The following is a 23,839-nucleotide window of genomic DNA, read 5'->3' on the forward strand; positions in this document are numbered from 1 at the left end:
GACAACATAACTCTACTGTCAGAGCTGTGGCTTGTCTTCTACACCACAAGACAACATAACTCTACTGTCAGAGCTGTGGCTTACCTTCTACACCACAAGACAACATAACTCTACTGTCAGAGCTGTGGCTTGTCTTCTACACCACAAGACAACATAACTCTACTGTCAGAGCTGTGGCTTACCTTCTACACCACAAGACAACATAACTCTACTGTCAGAGCTGTGGCTTGTCTTCTACACCACAAGACAACATAACTCTACTGTCAGAGCTGTGTCTTACCTTCTACACCACAAGACAACATAACTCTACTGTCAGAGCTGTGGCTTACCTTCTACACCACAAGACAACATAACTCTACTGTCAGAGCTTTGGCTTGTCTTCTACACCACAAGACAACATAACTCTACTGTCAGAGCTGTGGCTTACCTTCTACACCACAAGACAACATAACTCTACTGTCAGAGCTGTGGCTTGTCTTCTACACCACAAGACAACATAACTCTACTGTCAGAGCTGTGGCTTGTCTTCTACACCACAAGACAACATAACTCTACTGTCAGAGCTGTGGTTTACCTTCTACACCACAAGACAACATAACTCTACTGTCAGAGCTGTGGCTTGTCTTCTACACCACAAGACAACATAACTCTACTGTCAGAGCTGTGGCTTACCTTCTACACCACAAGACAACATAACTCTACTGTCAGAGCTGTGGCTTGTCTTCTACACCACAAGACAACATAACTCTACTGTCAGAGCTGTGGCTTACCTTCTACACCACAAGACAACATAACTCTACTGTCAGAGCTGTGGCTTACCTTCTACACCACAAGACAACATAACTCTACTGTCAGAGCTGTGGCTTGTCTTCTACAACACAAGACAACATAACTCTACTGTCAGAGCTGTGGCTTACCTTCTACACCACAAGACAACATAACTCTACTGTCAGAGCTGTGGCTTACCTTCTACACCACAAGACAACATAACTCTACTGTCAGAGCTGTGGCTTACCTTCTACACCACAAGACAACATAACTCTACTGTCAGAGCTGTGGCTTACCTTCTACACCACAAGACAACATAACTCTACTGTCAGAGCTGTGGCTTGTCTTCCATACCACAAGACAACATAACTCTACTGTCAGAGCTGTGGCTTGTCTTCTACACCACAAGACAACATAACTCTACTGTCAGAGCTGTGGCTTACCTTCTACACCACAAGACAACATAACTCTACTGTCAGAGCTGTGGCTTGTCTTCCATACCACAAGACAACATAACTCTACTGTCAGAGCTGTGGCTTACCTTCTACACCACAAGACAACATAACTCTACTGTCAGAGCTGTGGCTTACCTTCTACACCACAAGACAACATAACTCTACTGTCAGAGCTGTGGCTTGTCTTCCATACCACAAGACAACATAACTCTACTGTCAGAGCTGTGGCTTGTCTTCTACACCACAAGACAACATAACTCTACTGTCAGAGCTGTGGCTTACCTTCTACACCACAAGACAACATAACTCTACTGTCAGAGCTGTGGCTTGTCTTCCATACCACAAGACAACATAACTCTACTGTCAGAGCTGTGGCTTACCTTCTACACCACAAGACAACATAACTCTACTGTCAGAGCTGTGGCTTACCTTCTACACCACAAGACAACATAACTCTACTGTCAGAGCTGTGGCTTGTCTTCTACACCACAAGACAACATAACTCTACTGTCAAAGCTGTGGCTTACCTTCTACACCACAAGACAACATAACTCTACTGTCAGAGCTGTGGCTTACCTTCTACACCACAAGGCAACATAACTCTACTGTCAGAGCTGTGGCTTACCTTCTACACAACAAGACAACATAACTCTACTGTCAGAGCTGTGGCTTGTCTTCTACACCACAAGACAACATAACTCTACTGTCAGAGCTGTGGCTTACCTTCTACACCACAAGACAACATAACTCTACTGTCAGAGCTGTGACTTACCTTCTACACCACAAGACAACATAACTCTACTGTCAGAGCTGTGGTTTACCTTCTACACCACAAGACAACATAACTCTACTGTCAGAGCTGTGGCTTACCTTCTACACCACAAGACAACATAACTCTACTGTCAGAGCTGTGGCTTGTCTTCTATACCACAAGACAACATAACTCTACTGTCAGAGCTGTGGCTTACCTTCTACACCACAAGACAACATAACTCTACTGTCAGAGCTGTGGCTTGTCTTCTACACCACAAGACAACATAACTCTACTGTCAGAGCTGTGGCTTATCTTCTACACCACAAGACAACATAACTCTACTGTCAGAGCTGTGACTTACCTTCTACACCACAAGACAACATAACTCTACTGTCAGAGCTGTGGCTTGTCTTCTACACCACAAGACAACATAACTCTACTGTCAGAGCTGTGGCTTACCTTCTACACCACAAGACAACATAACTCTACTGTCAGAGCTGTGGCTTGTCTTCTACACCACAAGACAACATAACTCTACTGTCAGAGCTGTGGCTTACCTTCTACACCACAAGACAACATAACTCTACTGTCAGAGCTGTGGCTTGTCTTCTACACCACAAGACAACATAACTCTACTGTCAGAGCTGTGTCTTACCTTCTACACCACAAGACAACATAACTCTACTGTCAGAGCTGTGGCTTACCTTCTACACCACAAGACAACATAACTCTACTGTCAGAGCTGTGGCTTGTCTTCTACACCACAAGACAACATAACTCTACTGTCAGAGCTGTGGCTTACCTTCTACACCACAAGACAACATAACTCTACTGTCAGAGCTGTGGCTTACCTTCTACACCACAAGACAACATAACTCTACTGTCAGAGCTGTGGCTTGTCTTCTACACCACAAGACAACATAACTCTACTGTCAGAGCTGTGGCTTACCTTCTACACCACAAGACAACATAACTCTACTGTCAGAGCTGTGGCTTACCTTCTACACCACAAGACAACATAACTCTACTGTCAGAGCTGTGGCTTGTCTTCTACAACACAAGACAACATAACTCTACTGTCAGAGCTGTGGCTTACCTTCTACACCACAAGGCAACATAACTCTACTGTCAGAGCTGTGGCTTACCTTCTACACAACAAGACAACATAACTCTACTGTCAGAGCTGTGGCTTGTCTTCTACAACACAAGACAACATAACTCTACTGTCAGAGCTGTGGCTTACCTTCTACACCACAAGACAACATAACTCTACTGTCAGAGCTGTGGCTTGTCTTCTACAACACAAGACAACATAACTCTACTGTCAGAGCTGTGGCTTGTCTTCTACACCACAAGACAACATAACTCTACTGTCAGAGCTGTGGCTTACCTTCTACACCACAAGACAACATAACTCTACTGTCAGAGCTGTGACTTACCTTCTACACCACAAGACAACATAACTCTACTGTCAGAGCTGTGGTTTACCTTCTACACCACAAGACAACATAACTCTACTGTCAGAGCTGTGGCTTACCTTCTACACCACAAGACAACATAACTCTACTGTCAGAGCTGTGGCTTGTCTTCTACACCACAAGACAACATAACTCTACTGTCAGAGCTGTGGCTTACCTTCTACACCACAAGACAACATAACTCTACTGTCAGAGCTGTGGCTTGTCTTCTACACCACAAGACAACATAACTCTACTGTCAGAGCTGTGGCTTACCTTCTACACCACAAGACAACATAACTCTACTGTCAGAGCTGTGGCTTACCTTCTACACCACAAGACAACATAACTCTACTGTCAGAGCTGTGGCTTGTCTTCTACACCACAAGACAACATAACTCTACTGTCAGAGCTGTGGCTTGTCTTCTACACCACAAGACAACATAACTCTACTGTCAGAGCTGTGGCTTACCTTCTACACCACAAGACAACATAACTCTACTGTCAGAGCTGTGGCTTGTCTTCTACACCACAAGACAACATAACTCTACTGTCAGAGCTGTGGCTTACCTTCTACACCACAAGACAACATAACTCTACTGTCAGAGCTGTGACTTACCTTCTACACCACAAGACAACATAACTCTACTGTCAGAGCTGTGGTTTACCTTCTACACCACAAGACAACATAACTCTACTGTCAGAGCTGTGGCTTACCTTCTACACCACAAGACAACATAACTCTACTGTCAGAGCTGTGGCTTGTCTTCTACACCACAAGACAACATAACTCTACTATCAGAGCTGTGGCTTGTCTTCTACACCACAAGACAACATAACTCTACTGTCAGAGCTGTGGCTTACCTTCTACACCACAAGACAACATAACTCTACTGTCAGAGCTGTGGCTTACCTTCTATACCACAAGACAACATAACTCTACTGTCAGAGCTGTGGCTTACCTTCTACACCACAAGACAACATAACTCTACTGTCAGAGCTGTGGCTTACCTTCTATACCACAAGACAACATAACTCTACTGTCAGAGCTGTGGCTTACCTTCTACACCACAAGACAACATAACTCTACTGTCAGAGCTGTGGCTTGTCTTCTACACCACAAGACAACATAACTCTACTGTCAGAGCTGTGGCTTACCTTCTACACCACAAGACAACATAACTCTACTGTCAGAGCTGTGGCTTACCTTCTACACCACAAGACAACATAACTCTACTGTCAGAGCTGTGGCTTGTCTTCTACACCACAAGACAACATAACTCTACTGTCAAAGCTGTGGCTTACCTTCTACACCACAAGACAACATAACTCTACTGTCAGAGCTGTGGCTTACCTTCTACACCACAAGGCAACATAACTCTACTGTCAGAGCTGTGGCTTACCTTCTACACAACAAGACAACATAACTCTACTGTCAGAGCTGTGGCTTGTCTTCTACACCACAAGACAACATAACTCTACTGTCAGAGCTGTGGCTTACCTTCTACACCACAAGACAACATAACTCTACTGTCAGAGCTGTGACTTACCTTCTACACCACAAGACAACATAACTCTACTGTCAGAGCTGTGGTTTACCTTCTACACCACAAGACAACATAACTCTACTGTCAGAGCTGTGGCTTACCTTCTACACCACAAGACAACATAACTCTACTGTCAGAGCTGTGGCTTGTCTTCTACACCACAAGACAACATAACTCTACTGTCAGAGCTGTGGCTTACCTTCTACACCACAAGACAACATAACTCTACTGTCAGAGCTGTGGCTTGTCTTCTACACCACAAGACAACATAACTCTACTGTCAGAGCTGTGGCTTACATTCTACACCACAAGACAACATAACTCTACTATCAGAGCTGTGGCTTACCTTCTACACCACAAGACAACATAACTCTACTGTCAGAGCTGTGGCTTACCTTCTACACCACAAGACAACATAACTCTACTGTCAGAGCTGTGGCTTGTCTTCTACACCACAAAACAACATAACTCTACTGTCAGAGCTGTGACTTACCTTCTACACCACAAGACAACATAACTCTACTGTCAGAGCTGTGGTTTACCTTCTACACCACAAGACAACATAACTCTACTGTCAGAGCTGTGGCTTACCTTCTACACCACAAGACAACATAACTCTACTGTCAGAGCTGTGGCTTGTCTTCTACACCACAAGACAACATAACTCTACTGTCAGAGCTGTGGCTTACCTTCTACACCACAAGACAACATAACTCTACTGTCAGAGCTGTGGCTTGTCTTCTACACCACAAGACAACATAACTCTACTGTCAGAGCTGTGGCTTACATTCTACACCACAAGACAACATAACTCTACTATCAGAGCTGTGGCTTACCTTCTACACCACAAGACAACATAACTCTACTGTCAGAGCTGTGGCTTACCTTCTACACCACAAGACAACATAACTCTACTGTCAGAGCTGTGGCTTGTCTTCTACACCACAAGACAACATAACTCTACTGTCAGAGCTGTGGCTTACCTTCTACACCACAAGACAACATAACTCTACTGTCAGAGCTGTGGCTTGTCTTCTATACCACAAGACAACATAACTCTACAGTCAGAGCTGTGGCTTACCTTCTACACCACAAGACAACATAACTCTACTGTCAGAGCTGTGGCTTGTCTTCTACACCACAAGACAACATAACTCTACTGTCAGAGCTGTGGCTTACCTTCTATACCACAAGACAACATAACTCTACTGTCAGAGCTGTGGCTTACCTTCTACACCACAAGACAACATAACTCTACTGTCAGAGCTGTGACTTACCTTCTACACCACAAGACAACATAACTCTACTGTCAGAGCTGTGGCTTACCTTCTACACCACAAGACAACATAACTCTACTGTCAGAGCTGTGGCTTGTCTTCTATACCACAAGACAACATAACTCTACTGTCAGAGCTGTGGCTTACCTTCTACACCACAAGACAACATAACTCTACTGTCAGAGCTGAGGCTTACCTTCTACACCACAAGACAACATAACTCTACTGTCAGAGCTGTGGCTTGTCTTCTACACCACAAGACAACATAACTCTACTGTCAGAGCTGTGGCTTACATTCTACACCACAAGACAACATAACTCTACTATCAGAGCTGTGGCTTACCTTCTACACCACAAGACAACATAACTCTACTGTCAGAGCTGTGGCTTACCTTCTACACCACAAGACAACATAACTCTACTGTCAGAGCTGTGGCTTGTCTTCTACACCACAAGACAACATAACTCTACTGTCAGAGCTGTGGCTTACCTTCTACACCACAAGACAACATAACTCTACTGTCAGAGCTGTGGCTTGTCTTCTATACCACAAGACAACATAACTCTACAGTCAGAGCTGTGGCTTACCTTCTACACCACAAGACAACATAACTCTACTGTCAGAGCTGTGGCTTGTCTTCTACACCACAAGACAACATAACTCTACTGTCAGAGCTGTGGCTTACCTTCTATACCACAAGACAACATAACTCTACTGTCAGAGCTGTGGCTTACCTTCTACACCACAAGACAACATAACTCTATTGTCAGAGCTGTGACTTACCTTCTACACCACAAGACAACATAACTCTACTGTCAGAGCTGTGGCTTACCTTCTACACCACAAGACAACATAACTCTACTGTCAGAGCTGTGGCTTGTCTTCTATACCACAAGACAACATAACTCTACTGTCAGAGCTGTGGCTTACCTTCTACACCACAAGACAACATAACTCTACTGTCAGAGCTGAGGCTTACCTTCTACACCACAAGACAACATAACTCTACTGTCAGAGCTGTGGCTTGTCTTCTATACCACAAGACAACATAACTCTACTGTCAGAGCTGTGGCTTGTCTTCTACACCACAAGACAACATAACTCTACTGTCAGAGCTGTGGCTTACCTTCTACACCACAAGACAACATAACTCTACTGTCAGAGCTGTTGCTTACCTTCTACACCACAAGACAACATAACTCTACTGTCAGAGCTGTGGCTTGTCTTCTATACCACAAGACAACATAACTCTACTGTCAGAGCTGTGGCTTGTCTTCTATACCACAAGACAACATAACTCTACTGTCAGAGCTGTGGCTTACCTTCTACACCACAAGACAACATAACTCTACTGTCAGAGCTGTGGCATGTCTTCTACACCACAAGACAACATAAGTCTACTGTCAGAGCTGTGGCTTACCTTCTACACCACAAGACAACATAACTCTACTGTCAGAGCTGTGGCTTACCTTCTACACCACAAGACAACATAACTCTACTGTCAGAGCTGTGGCTTGTCTTCTATACCACAAGACAACATAACTCTACTGTCAGAGCTTAGGCTTACCTTCTACACCACAAGACAACATAACTCTACTGTCAGAGCTGTGGCTTACCTTCTACACCACAAGACAACATAACTCTACTGTCAGAGCTGTGGCTTACCTTCTACACCACAAGACAACATAACTCTACTGTCAGAGCTGTGGCTTACCTTCTACACCACAAGACAACATAACTCTACTGTCAGAGCTGTGGCTTGTCTTCTACACCACAAGACAACATAACTCTACTGTCAGAGCTGTGGCTTGTCTTCTATACCACAAGACAACATAACTCTACTGTCAGAGCTGTGGCTTACCTTCTACACCACAAGACAACATATCTCTACTGTCAGAGCTGTGGCTTACCTTCTACACCACAAGACAACATAACTCTACTGTCAGAGCTGTGGCTTACCTTCTACACCACAAGACAACATAACTCTACTGTCAGAGCTTAGGCTTACCTTCTACACCACAAGACAACATAACTCTACTGTCAGAGCTGTGGCTTGTCTTCTCCACCACAAGACAACATAACTCTACTGTCAGAGCTGTGGCTTACCTTCTACACCACAAGACAACATAACTCTACTGTCAGAGCTGTGGCTTACCTTCTACACCACAAGACAACATAACTCTACTGTCAGAGCTGTGGCTTACCTTCTACACCACAAGACAACATAACTCTACTGTCAGAGCTGTGGCTTGTCTTCTACACCACAAGACAACATAACTCTACTGTCAGAGCTGTGGCTTACCTTCTACACCACAAGACAACATAACTCTACTGTCAGAGCTGTGACTTACCTTCTACACCACAAGACAACATAACTCTACTGTCAGAGCTGTGGCTTGTCTTCTACACCACAAGACAACATAACTCTACTGTCAGAGCTGTGGCTTACCTTCTACACCACAAGACAACATAACTCTACTGTCAGAGCTGTGGCTTGTCTTCTACACCACAAGACAACATAACTCTACTGTCAGAGCTGTGGCTTACCTTCTACACCACAAGACAACATAACTCTACTGTCAGAGCTGTGGCTTGTCTTCTACACCACAAGACAACATAACTCTACTGTCAGAGCTGTGTCTTACCTTCTACACCACAAGACAACATAACTCTACTGTCAGAGCTGTGGCTTACCTTCTACACCACAAGACAACATAACTCTACTTTCAGAGCTGTGGCTTGTCTTCTACACCACAAGACAACATAACTCTACTGTCAGAGCTGTGGCTTACCTTCTACACCACAAGACAACATAACTCTACTGTCAGAGCTGTGGCTTGTCTTCTACACCACAAGACAACATAACTCTACTGTCAGAGCTGTGGCTTGTCTTCTACACCACAAGACAACATAACTCTACTGTCAGAGCTGTGGTTTACCTTCTACACCACAAGACAACATAACTCTACTGTCAGAGCTGTGGCTTGTCTTCTACACCACAAGACAACATAACTCTACTGTCAGAGCTGTGGCTTACCTTCTACACCACAAGACAACATAACTCTACTGTCAGAGCTGTGGCTTGTCTTCTACACCACAAGACAACATAACTCTACTGTCAGAGCTGTGGCTTACCTTCTACACCACAAGACAACATAACTCTACTGTCAGAGCTGTGGCTTACCTTCTACACCACAAGACAACATAACTCTACTGTCAGAGCTGTGGCTTGTCTTCTACAACACAAGACAACATAACTCTACTGTCAGAGCTGTGGCTTACCTTCTACACCACAAGACAACATAACTCTACTGTCAGAGCTGTGGCTTACCTTCTACACCACAAGACAACATAACTCTACTGTCAGAGCTGTGGCTTGTCTTCCATACCACAAGACAACATAACTCTACTGTCAGAGCTGTGGCTTACCTTCTACACCACAAGACAACATAACTCTACTGTCAGAGCTGTGGCTTACCTTCTACACCACAAGACAACATAACTCTACTGTCAGAGCTGTGGCTTGTCTTCTACACCACAAGACAACATAACTCTACTGTCAAAGCTGTGGCTTACCTTCTACACCACAAGACAACATAACTCTACTGTCAGAGCTGTGGCTTACCTTCTACACCACAAGGCAACATAACTCTACTGTCAGAGCTGTGGCTTACCTTCTACACAACAAGACAACATAACTCTACTGTCAGAGCTGTGGCTTGTCTTCTACACCACAAGACAACATAACTCTACTGTCAGAGCTGTGGCTTACCTTCTACACCACAAGACAACATAACTCTACTGTCAGAGCTGTGACTTACCTTCTACACCACAAGACAACATAACTCTACTGTCAGAGCTGTGGTTTACCTTCTACACCACAAGACAACATAACTCTACTGTCAGAGCTGTGGCTTACCTTCTACACCACAAGACAACATAACTCTACTGTCAGAGCTGTGGCTTGTCTTCTACACCACAAGACAACATAACTCTACTGTCAGAGCTGTGGCTTACCTTCTACACCACAAGACAACATAACTCTACTGTCAGAGCTGTGGCTTGTCTTCTACACCACAAGACAACATAACTCTACTGTCAGAGCTGTGGCTTACATTCTACACCACAAGACAACATAACTCTACTATCAGAGCTGTGGCTTACCTTCTACACCACAAGACAACATAACTCTACTGTCAGAGCTGTGGCTTGTCTTCTACACCACAAGACAACATAACTCTACTGTCAGAGCTGTGGCTTACCTTCTACACCACAAGACAACATAACTCTACTGTCAGAGCTGTGGCTTGTCTTCTATACCACAAGACAACATAACTCTACAGTCAGAGCTGTGGCTTACCTTCTACACCACAAGACAACATAACTCTACTGTCAGAGCTGTGGCTTGTCTTCTACACCACAAGACAACATAACTCTACTGTCAGAGCTGTGGCTTACCTTCTATACCACAAGACAACATAACTCTACTGTCAGAGCTGTGGCTTACCTTCTACACCACAAGACAACATAACTCTACTGTCAGAGCTGTGACTTACCTTCTACACCACAAGACAACATAACTCTACTGTCAGAGCTGTGGCTTACCTTCTACACCACAAGACAACATAACTCTACTGTCAGAGCTGTGGCTTGTCTTCTATACCACAAGACAACATAACTCTACTGTCAGAGCTGTGGCTTACCTTCTACACCACAAGCCAACATAACTCTACTGTCAGAGCTGTGGCTTACCTTCTACACCACAAGACAACATAACTCTACTGTCAGAGCTGTGGCTTGTCTTCTATACCACAAGACAACATAACTCTACTGTCAGAGCTGTGGCTTGTCTTCTACACCACAAGACAACATAACTCTACTGTCAGAGCTGTGGCTTACCTTCTACACCACAAGACAACATAACTCTACTGTCAGAACTGTGGCTTACCTTCTACACCACAAGACAACATAACTCTACTGTCAGAGCTGTGGCTTGTCTTCTATACCACAAGACAACATAACTCTACTGTCAGAGCTGTGGCTTGTCTTCTATACCACAAGACAACATAACTCTACTGTCAGAGCTGTGGCTTACCTTCTACACCACAAGACAACATAACTCTACTGTCAGAGCTGTGGCATGTCTTCTACACCACAAGACAACATAAGTCTACTGTCAGAGCTGTGGCTTACCTTCTACACCACAAGACAACATAACTCTACTGTCAGAGCTGTGGCTTACCTTCTACACCACAAGACAACATAACTCTACTGTCAGAGCTGTGGCTTGTCTTCTATACCACAAGACAACATAACTCTACTGTCAGAGCTGTGGCTTACCTTCTACACCACAAGACAACATATCTCTACTGTCAGAGCTGTGGCTTACCTTCTACACCACAAGACAACATAACTCTACTGTCAGAGCTGTGGCTTACCTTCTACACCACAAGACAACATAACTCTACTGTCAGAGCTTAGGCTTACCTTCTACACCACAAGACAACATAACTCTACTGTCAGAGCTGTGGCTTGTCTTCTACACCACAAGACAACATAACTCTACTGTCAGAGCTGTCGCTTACCTTCTACACCACAAGACAACATAACTCTACTGTCAGAGCTGTGGCTTACCTTCTACACCACAAGACAACATAACTCTACTGTCAGAGCTGTGGCTTACCTTCTACACCACAAGACAACATAACTCTACTGTCAGAGCTGTGGCTTGTCTTCTACACCACAAGACAACATAACTCTACTGTCAGAGCTGTGGCTTGTCTTCTATACCACAAGACAACATAACTCTACTGTCAGAGCTGTGGCTTGTCTTCTATACCACAAGACAACATAACTCTACTGTCAGAGCTGTGGCTTACCTTCTACACCACAAGACAACATAACTCTACTGTCAGAGCTGTGGCTTACCTTCTACACCACAAGACAACATAACTCTACTGTTAGAGCTGTGGCTTGTCTTCTATACCACAAGACAACATAACTCTACTGTCAGAGCTGTGGCTTGTCTTCTATACCACAAGACAACATAACTCTACTGTCAGAGCTGTGGCTTACCTTCTACACCACAAGACAACATAACTCTACTGTCAGAGCTGTGGCATGTCTTCTACACCACAAGACAACATAACTCTACTGTCAGAGCTGTGGCTTACCTTCTACACCACAAGACAACATAACTCTACTGTCAGAGCTGTGACTTACCTTCTACACCACAAGACAACATAACTCTACTGTCAGAGCTGTGGCTTGTCTTCTACACCACAAGACAACATAACTCTACTGTCAGAGCTGTGGCTTACCTTCTACACCACAAGACAACATAACTCTACTGTCAGAGCTGTGGCTTGTCTTCTACACCACAAGACAACATAACTCTACTGTCAGAGCTGTGGCTTGTCTTCTACACCACAAGACAACATAACTCTACTGTCAGAGCTGTGGCTTACCTTCTACACCACAAGACAACATAACTCTACTGTCAGAGCTGTGGCTTGTCTTCTACACCACAAGACAACATAACTCTACTGTCAGAGCTGTGGCTTACCTTCTACACCACAAGACAACATAACTCTACTGTCAGAGCTGTGGCTTACCTTCTACACCACTGGACAACATAACTCTACTGTCAGAGCTGTGGCTTACCTTCTACACCACAAGACAACATAACTCTACTGTCAGAGCTGTGGTTTACCTTCTACACCACAAGACAACATAACTCTACTGTCAGAGCTGTGGCTTACCTTCTACACCACAAGACAACATAACTCTACTGTCAGAGCTGTGGCTTACCTTCTACACCACAAGACAACATAACTCTACTGTTAGAGCTGTGGCTTGTCTTCTATACCACAAGACAACATAACTCTACTGTCAGAGCTGTGGCTTGTCTTCTATACCACAAGACAACATAACTCTACTGTCAGAGCTGTGGCTTACCTTCTACACCACAAGACAACATAACTCTACTGTCAGAGCTGTGGCATGTCTTCTACACCACAAGACAACATAACTCTACTGTCAGAGCTGTGGCTTGTCTTCTACACCACAAGACAACATAACTCTACTGTCAGTGCTGTGGCTTACATTCTACACCACAAGACAACATAACTCTACTGTCAGAGCTGTGGCTTACCTTCTACACCACAAGACAACATAACTCTACTGTCAGAGCTGTGGCTTACCTTCTACACCACAAGACAACATAACTCTACTGTCAGAGCTGTGGCTTACCTTCTACACCACAAGACAACATAACTCTACTGTCAGAGCTGTGGCTTACCTTCTACACCACAAGACAACATAACTCTACTGTCAGAGCTGTGACTTGTCTTCTATACCACAAGACAACATAACTCTACTGTCAGAGCTGTGGCTTGTCTTCTATACCACAAGACAACATAACTCTACTGTCAGAGCTGTGGCTTACCTTCTACACCACAAGACAACATAACTCTACTGTCAGAGCTGTGGCTTACCTTCTACACCACAAGACAACATAACTCTACTGTCAGAGCTGTGGCTTGTCTTCTATACCACAAGACAACATAACTCTACTGTCAGAGCTGTGGCTTGTCTTCTACACCACAAGACAACATAACTCTACTGTCAGAGCTGTGGCTTACCTTCTACACCACAAGACAACATAACTCTACTGTCAGAGCTGTGGCTTACCTTCTACACCACAAGACAACATAACTCTACTGTCAGAGCTGTGACTTACCTTCTACACCACAAGACAACATAACTCTACTGTCAGAGCTGTGGCTTGTCTTCTACACCACAAGACAACATAACTCTACTGTCAGAGCTGTGGCTTACCTTCTACACCACAAGACAACATAACTCTACTGTCAGAGCTGTGGCTTGTCTTCTACACCACAAGACAACATAACTCTACTGTCAGAGCTGTGGCTTGTCTTCTACACCACAAGACAACATAACTCTACTGTCAGAGCTGTGGCTTACCTTCTACACCACAAGACAACATAACTCTACTGTCAGAGCTGTGGCTTGTCTTCTACACCACAAGACAACATAACTCTACTGTCAGAGCTGTGGCTTACCTTCTACACCACAAGACAACATAACTCTACTGTCAGAGCTGTGGCATGTCTTCTACACCACAAGACAACATAACTCTACTGTCAGAGCTGTGGCTTACCTTCTACACCACAAGACAACATAACTCTACTGTCAGAGCTGTGGCTTACCTTCTACACCACAAGACAACATAACTCTACTGTCAGAGCTGTGGCTTGTCTTCTACAACACAAGACAACATAACTCTACTGTCAGAGCTGTGGCTTACCTTCTACACCACAAGACAACATAACTCTACTGTCAGAGCTGTGGCTTACCTTCTACACCACAAGACAACATAACTCTACTGTCAGAGCTGTGGCTTACCTTCTACACCACAAGACAACATAACTCTACTGTCAGAGCTGTGGCTTGTCTTCTATACCACAAGACAACATAACTCTACTGTCAGAGCTGTGGCTTGTCTTCTATACCACAAGACAACATAACTCTACTGTCAGAGCTGTGGCTTACCTTCTACACCACAAGACAACATAACTCTACTGTCAGAGCTGTGGCTTACCTTCTACACCACAAGACAACATAACTCTACTGTTAGAGCTGTGGCTTGTCTTCTATACCACAAGACAACATAACTCTACTGTCAGAGCTGTGGCTTGTCTTCTATACCACAAGACAACATAACTCTACTGTCAGAGCTGTGGCTTACCTTCTACACCACAAGACAACATAACTCTACTGTCAGAGCTGTGGCTTGTCTTCTACACCACAAGACAACATAACTCTACTGTCAGAGCTGTGGCTTACCTTCTACACCACAAGACAACATAACTCTACTGTCAGAGCTGTGGCTTGTCTTCTACACCACAAGACAACATAACTCTACTGTCAGAGCTGTGGCTTACCTTCTACACCACAAGACAACATAACTCTACTGTCAGAGCTGTGGCTTACCTTCTACACCACAAGACAACATAACTCTACAGTCAGAGCTGTGGCTTGTCTTCTACAACACAAGACAACATAACTCTACTGTCAGAGCTGTGGCTTACCTTCTACACCACAAGACAACATATCTCTACTGTCAGAGCTGTGGCTTACCTTCTACACCACAAGACAACATAACTCTACTGTCAGAGCTGTGGCTTACCTTCTACACCACAAGACAACATAACTCTACTGTCAGAGCTGTGGCTTGTCTTCTATACCACAAGACAACATAACTCTACTGTCAGAGCTGTGGCTTGTCTTCTATACCACAAGACAACATAACTCTACTGTCAGAGCTGTGGCTTACCTTCTACACCACAAGACAACATAACTCTACTGTCAGAGCTGTGGCTTACCTTCTACACCACAAGACAACATAACTCTACTGTTAGAGCTGTGGCTTGTCTTCTATACCACAAGACAACATAACTCTACTGTCAGAGCTGTGGCTTGTCTTCTATACCACAAGACAACATAACTCTACTGTCAGAGCTGTGGCTTACCTTCTACACCACAAGACAACATAACTCTACTGTCAGAGCTGTGGCTTACCTTCTACACCACAAGACAACATAACTCTACTGTCAGAGCTGTGGCTTGTCTTCTACACCACAAGACAACATAACTCTACTGTCAGAGCTGTGGCTTACCTTCTACACCACAAGACAACATAACTCTACTGTCAGAGCTGTGGCTTACCTTCTACACCACAAGACAACATAACTCTACTGTCAGAGCTGTGGCTTGTCTTCTACAACACAAGACAACATAACTCTACTGTCAGAGCTGTGGCTTACCTTCTACACCACAAGACAACATAACTCTACTGTCAGAGCTGTGGCTTACCTTCTACACCACAAGACAACATAACTCTACTGTCAGAGCTGTGGCTTACCTTCTACACCACAAGACAACATAACTCTACTGTCAGAGCTGTGGCTTGTCTTCTATACCACAAGACAACATAACTCTACTGTCAGAGCTGTGGCTTGTCTTCTATACCACAAGACAACATAACTCTACTGTCAGAGCTGTGGCTTACCTTCTACACCACAAGACAACATAACTCTACTGTCAGAGCTGTGGCTTACCTTCTACACCACAAGACAACATAACTCTACTGTTAGAGCTGTGGCTTGTCTTCTATACCACAAGACAACATAACTCTACTGTCAGAGCTGTGGCTTGTCTTCTATACCACAAGACAACATAACTCTACTGTCAGAGCTGTGGCTTACCTTCTACACCACAAGACAACATAACTCTACTGTCAGAGCTGTGGCATGTCTTCTACACCACAAGACAACATAACTCTACTGTCAGAGCTGTGGCTTACCTTCTACACCACAAGACAACATAACTCTACTGTCAGAGCTGTGACTTACCTTCTACACCACAAGACAACATAACTCTACTGTCAGAGCTGTGGCTTGTCTTCTACACCACAAGACAACATAACTCTACTGTCAGAGCTGTGGCTTACCTTCTACACCACAAGACAACATAACTCTACTGTCAGAGCTGTGGCTTGTCTTCTACACCACAAGACAACATAACTCTACTGTCAGAGCTGTGGCTTGTCTTCTACACCACAAGACAACATAACTCTACTGTCAGAGCTGTGGCTTACCTTCTACACCACAAGACAACATAACTCTACTGTCAGAGCTGTGGCTTGTCTTCTACACCACAAGACAACATAACTCTACTGTCAGAGCTGTGGCTTACCTTCTACACCACAAGACAACATAACTCTACTGTCAGAGCTGTGGCTTGTCTTCTACACCACAAGACAACATAACTCTACTATCAGAGCTGTGGCTTGTCTTCTACACCACAAGACAACATAACTCTACTGTCAGAGCTGTGGCTTACCTTCTACACCACAAGACAACATAACTCTACTGTCAGAGCTGTGGCTTACCTTCTACACCACAAGACAACATAACTCTACTGTCAGAGCTGTGGCTTGTCTTCTACACCACAAGACAACATAACTCTACTGTCAGAGCTGTGGTTTACCTTCTACACCACAAGACAACATAACTCTACTGTCAGAGCTGTGGCTTACCTTCTACACCACAAGACAACATAACTCTACTGTCAGAGCTGTGTCTTGTCTTCTACACCACAAGACAACATAACTCTACTGTCAGAGCTGTGGCTTACCTTCTACACCACAAGACAACATAACTCTACTGTCAGAGCTGTGGCTTGTCTTCTACACCACAAGACAACATAACTCTACTGTCAGAGCTGTGGCTTACATTCTACACCACAAGACACCATAACTCTACTGTCAGAGCTGTGGCTTACCTTCTACACCACAAGACAACATAACTCTACTGTCAGAGCTGTGGCTTGTCTTCTACACCACAAGACAACATAACTCTACTGTCAGAGCTGTGGCTTACCTTCTACACCACAAGACAACATAACTCTACTGTCAGAGCTGTGGCTTGTCTTCTATACCACAAGACAACATAACTCTACTGTCAGAGCTGTGGCTTACCTTCTACACCACAAGACAACATAACTCTACTGTCAGAGCTGTGGCTTGTCTTCTACACCACAAGACAACATAACTCTACTGTCAGAGCTGTGGCTTACCTTCTATACCACAAGACAACATAACTCTACTGTCAGAGCTGTGGCTTACCTTCTACACCACAAGACAACATAACTCTACTGTCAGAGCTGTGGCTTGTCTTCTACACCACAAGACAACATAACTCTACTGTCAGAGCTGTGGCTTACCTTCTACACCACCAGACAACATAACTCTACTGTCAGAGCTGTGGCTTACCTTCTACACCACAAGACAACATAACTCTACTGTCAGAGCTGTGGCTTACCTTCTACACCACAAGACAACATAACTCTACTGTCAGAGCTGTGGCTTGTCTTCTACACCACAAGACAACATAACTCTACTGTCAGAGCTGTGGCTTGTCTTCTATACCACAAGACAACATAACTCTACTGTCAGAGCTGTGGCTTGTCTTCTACACCACAAGACAACATAACTCTACTGTCAGAGCTGTGGCTTACCTTCTACACCACAAGACAACATAACTCTACTGTCAGAGCTGTGGCTTACCTTCTACACCACAAGACAACATAACTCTACTGTCAGAGCTGTGGCTTGTCTTCTATACCACAAGACAACATAACTCTACTGTCAGAGCTGTGGCTTGTCTTCTATACCACAAGACAACATAACTCTACTGTCAGAGCTGTGGCTTGTCTTCTACACCACAAGACAACATAACTCTACTGTCAGAGCTGTGGCTTACCTTCTACACCACTGGACAACATAACTCTACTGTCAGAGCTGTGGCTTACCTTCTACACCACAAGACAACATAACTCTACTGTCAGAGCTGTGGTTTACCTTCTACACCACAAGACAACATAACTCTACTGTCAGAGCTGTGGCTTACCTTCTACACCACAAGACAACATAACTCTACTGTCAGAGCTGTGGCTTACCTTCTACACCACAAGACAACATAACTCTACTGTTAGAGCTGTGGCTTGTCTTCTATACCACAAGACAACATAACTCTACTGTCAGAGCTGTGGCTTGTCTTCTATACCACAAGACAACATAACTCTACTGTCAGAGCTGTGGCTTACCTTCTACACCACAAGACAACATAACTCTACTGTCAGAGCTGTGGCATGTCTTCTACACCACAAGACAACATAACTCTACTGTCAGAGCTGTGGCTTGTCTTCTCCACCACAAGACAACATAACTCTACTGTCAGAGCTGTGGCTTACCTTCTACACCACAAGACAACATAACTCTACTGTCAGAGCTGTGGCTTACCTTCTACACCACAAGACAACATAACTCTACTGTCAGAGCTGTGGCTTACCTTCTACACCACAAGACAACATAACTCTACTGTCAGAGCTGTGGCTTGTCTTCTACACCACAAGACAACATAACTCTACTGTCAGAGCTGTGGCTTACCTTCTACACCACAAGACAACATAACTCTACTGTCAGAGCTGTGGCTTACCTTCTACACCACAAGACAACATAACTCTACTGTTAGAGCTGTGGCTTGTCTTCTATACCACAAGACAACATAACTCTACTGTCAGAGCTGTGGCTTGTCTTCTATACCACAAGACAACATAACTCTACTGTCAGAGCTGTGGCTTGTCTTCTATACCACAAGACAACATAACTCTACTGTCAGAGCTGTGGCTTACCTTCTACACCACAAGACAACATAACTCTACTGTCAGAGCTGTGGCTTACCTTCTACACCACAAGACAACATAACTCTACTGTCAGAACTGTGGCTTGTCTTCTATACCACAAGACAACATAACTCTACTGTCAGAGCTGTGGCTTGTCTTCTACACCACAAGACAACATAACTCTACTGTCAGAGCTGTGGCTTACCTTCTACACCACAGGACAACATAACTCTACTGTCAGAGCTGTGACTTACCTTCTACACCACAAGACAACATAACTCTACTGTCAGAGCTGTGGCTTGTCTTCTACACCACAAGACAACATAACTCTACTGTCAGAGCTGTGGCTTACCTTCTACACCACAAGACAACATAACTCTACTGTCAGAGCTGTGGCTTGTCTTCTACACCACAAGACAACATAACTCTACTGTCAGAGCTGTGGCTTACCTTCTACACCACAAGACAACATAACTCTACTGTCAGAGCTGTGGCTTGTCTTCTACACCACAAGACAACATAACTCTACTGTCAGAGCTGTGTCTTACCTTCTACACCACAAGACAACATAACTCTACTGTCAGAGCTGTGGCTTACCTTCTACACCACAAGACAACATAACTCTACTGTCAGAGCTGTGGCTTGTCTTCTACACCACAAGACAACATAACTCTACTGTCAGAGCTGTGGCTTACCTTCTACACCACAAGACAACATAACTCTACTGTCAGAGCTGTGGCTTGTCTTCTACACCACAAGACAACATAACTCTACTGTCAGAGCTGTGGCTTGTCTTCTACACCACAAGACAACATAACTCTACTGTCAGAGCTGTGGTTTACCTTCTACACCACAAGACAACATAACTCTACTGTCAGAGCTGTGGCTTGTCTTCTACACCACAAGACAACATAACTCTACTGTCAGAGCTGTGGCTTACCTTCTACACCACAAGACAACATAACTCTACTGTCAGAGCTGTGGCTTGTCTTCTACACCACAAGACAACATAACTCTACTGTCAGAGCTGTGGCTTACCTTCTACACCACAAGACAACATAACTCTACTGTCAGAGCTGTGGCTTACCTTCTACACCACAAGACAACATAACTCTACTGTCAGAGCTGTGGCTTGTCTTCTACAACACAAGACAACATAACTCTACTGTCAGAGCTGTGGCTTACCTTCTACACCACAAGACAACATAACTCTACTGTCAGAGCTGTGGCTTACCTTCTACACCACAAGACAACATAACTCTACTGTCAGAGCTGTGGCTTGTCTTCCATACCACAAGACAACATAACTCTACTGTCAGAGCTGTGGCTTACCTTCTACACCACAAGACAACATAACTCTACTGTCAGAGCTGTGGCTTACCTTCTACACCACAAGACAACATAACTCTACTGTCAGAGCTGTGGCTTGTCTTCTACACCACAAGACAACATAACTCTACTGTCAAAGCTGTGGCTTACCTTCTACACCACAAGACAACATAACTCTACTGTCAGAGCTGTGGCTTACCTTCTACACCACAAGGCAACATAACTCTACTGTCAGAGCTGTGGCTTACCTTCTACACAACAAGACAACATAACTCTACTGTCAGAGCTGTGGCTTGTCTTCTACACCACAAGACAACATAACTCTACTGTCAGAGCTGTGGCTTACCTTCTACACCACAAGACAACATAACTCTACTGTCAGAGCTGTGACTTACCTTCTACACCACAAGACAACATAACTCTACTGTCAGAGCTGTGGTTTACCTTCTACACCACAAGACAACATAACTCTACTGTCAGAGCTGTGGCTTACCTTCTACACCACAAGACAACATAACTCTACTGTCAGAGCTGTGGCTTGTCTTCTACACCACAAGACAACATAACTCTACTGTCAGAGCTGTGGCTTACCTTCTACACCACAAGACAACATAACTCTACTGTCAGAGCTGTGGCTTGTCTTCTACACCACAAGACAACATAACTCTACTGTCAGAGCTGTGGCTTACATTCTACACCACAAGACAACATAACTCTACTATCAGAGCTGTGGCTTACCTTCTACACCACAAGACAACATAACTCTACTGTCAGAGCTGTGGCTTGTCTTCTACACCACAAGACAACATAACTCTACTGTCAGAGCTGTGGCTTACCTTCTACACCACAAGACAACATAACTCTACTGTCAGAGCTGTGGCTTGTCTTCTATACCACAAGACAACATAACTCTACAGTCAGAGCTGTGGCTTACCTTCTACACCACAAGACAACATAACTCTACTGTCAGAGCTGTGGCTTGTCTTCTACACCACAAGACAACATAACTCTACTGTCAGAGCTGTGGCTTACCTTCTATACCACAAGACAACATAACTCTACTGTCAGAGCTGTGGCTTACCTTCTACACCACAAGACAACATAACTCTACTGTCAGAGCTGTGACTTACCTTCTACACCACAAGACAACATAACTCTACTGTCAGAGCTGTGGCTTACCTTCTACACCACAAGACAACATAACTCTACTGTCAGAGCTGTGGCTTGTCTTCTATACCACAAGACAACATAACTCTACTGTCAGAGCTGTGGCTTACCTTCTACACCACAAGCCAACATAACTCTACTGTCAGAGCTGTGGCTTACCTTCTACACCACAAGACAACATAACTCTACTGTCAGAGCTGTGGCTTGTCTTCTATACCACAAGACAACATAACTCTACTGTCAGAGCTGTGGCTTGTCTTCTACACCACAAGACAACATAACTCTACTGTCAGAGCTGTGGCTTACCTTCTACACCACAAGACAACATAACTCTACTGTCAGAACTGTGGCTTACCTTCTACACCACAAGACAACATAACTCTACTGTCAGAGCTGTGGCTTGTCTTCTATACCACAAGACAACATAACTCTACTGTCAGAGCTGTGGCTTGTCTTCTATACCACAAGACAACATAACTCTACTGTCAGAGCTGTGGCTTACCTTCTACACCACAAGACAACATAACTCTACTGTCAGAGCTGTGGCATGTCTTCTACACCACAAGACAACATAAGTCTACTGTCAGAGCTGTGGCTTACCTTCTACACCACAAGACAACATAACTCTACTGTCAGAGCTGTGGCTTACCTTCTACACCACAAGACAACATAACTCTACTGTCAGAGCTGTGGCTTGTCTTCTATACCACAAGACAACATAACTCTACTGTCAGAGCTGTGGCTTACCTTCTACACCACAAGACAACATATCTCTACTGTCAGAGCTGTGGCTTACCTTCTACACCACAAGACAACATAACTCTACTGTCAGAGCTGTGGCTTACCTTCTACACCACAAGACAACATAACTCTACTGTCAGAGCTTAGGCTTACCTTCTACACCACAAGACAACATAACTCTACTGTCAGAGCTGTGGCTTGTGTTCTACACCACAAGACAACATAACTCTACTGTCAGAGCTGTCGCTTACCTTCTACACCACAAGACAACATAACTCTACTGTCAGAGCTGTGGCTTACCTTCTACACCACAAGACAACATAACTCTACTGTCAGAGCTGTGGCTTACCTTCTACACCACAAGACAACATAACTCTACTGTCAGAGCTGTGGCTTGTCTTCTACACCACAAGACAACATAACTCTACTGTCAGAGCTGTGGCTTGTCTTCTATACCACAAGACAACATAACTCTACTGTCAGAGCTGTGGCTTGTCTTCTATACCACAAGACAACATAACTCTACTGTCAGAGCTGTGGCTTACCTTCTACACCACAAGACAACATAACTCTACTGTCAGAGCTGTGGCTTACCTTCTACACCACAAGACAACATAACTCTACTGTTAGAGCTGTGGCTTGTCTTCTATACCACAAGACAACATAACTCTACTGTCAGAGCTGTGGCTTGTCTTCTATACCACAAGACAACATAACTCTACTGTCAGAGCTGTGGCTTACCTTCTACACCACAAGACAACATAACTCTACTGTCAGAGCTGTGGCATGTCTTCTACACCACAAGACAACATAACTCTACTGTCAGAGCTGTGGCTTACCTTCTACACCACAAGACAACATAACTCTACTGTCAGAGCTGTGACTTACCTTCTACACCACAAGACAACATAACTCTACTGTCAGAGCTGTGGCTTGTCTTCTACACCACAAGACAACATAACTCTACTGTCAGAGCTGTGGCTTACCTTCTACACCACAAGACAACATAACTCTACTGTCAGAGCTGTGGCTTGTCTTCTACACCACAAGACAACATAACTCTACTGTCAGAGC

Source organism: Salvelinus fontinalis, chromosome 28 (genome assembly GCF_029448725.1).
Source record: "Salvelinus fontinalis isolate EN_2023a chromosome 28, ASM2944872v1, whole genome shotgun sequence".
Classification (NCBI taxonomy): Eukaryota; Metazoa; Chordata; class Actinopteri; order Salmoniformes; family Salmonidae; genus Salvelinus; species Salvelinus fontinalis.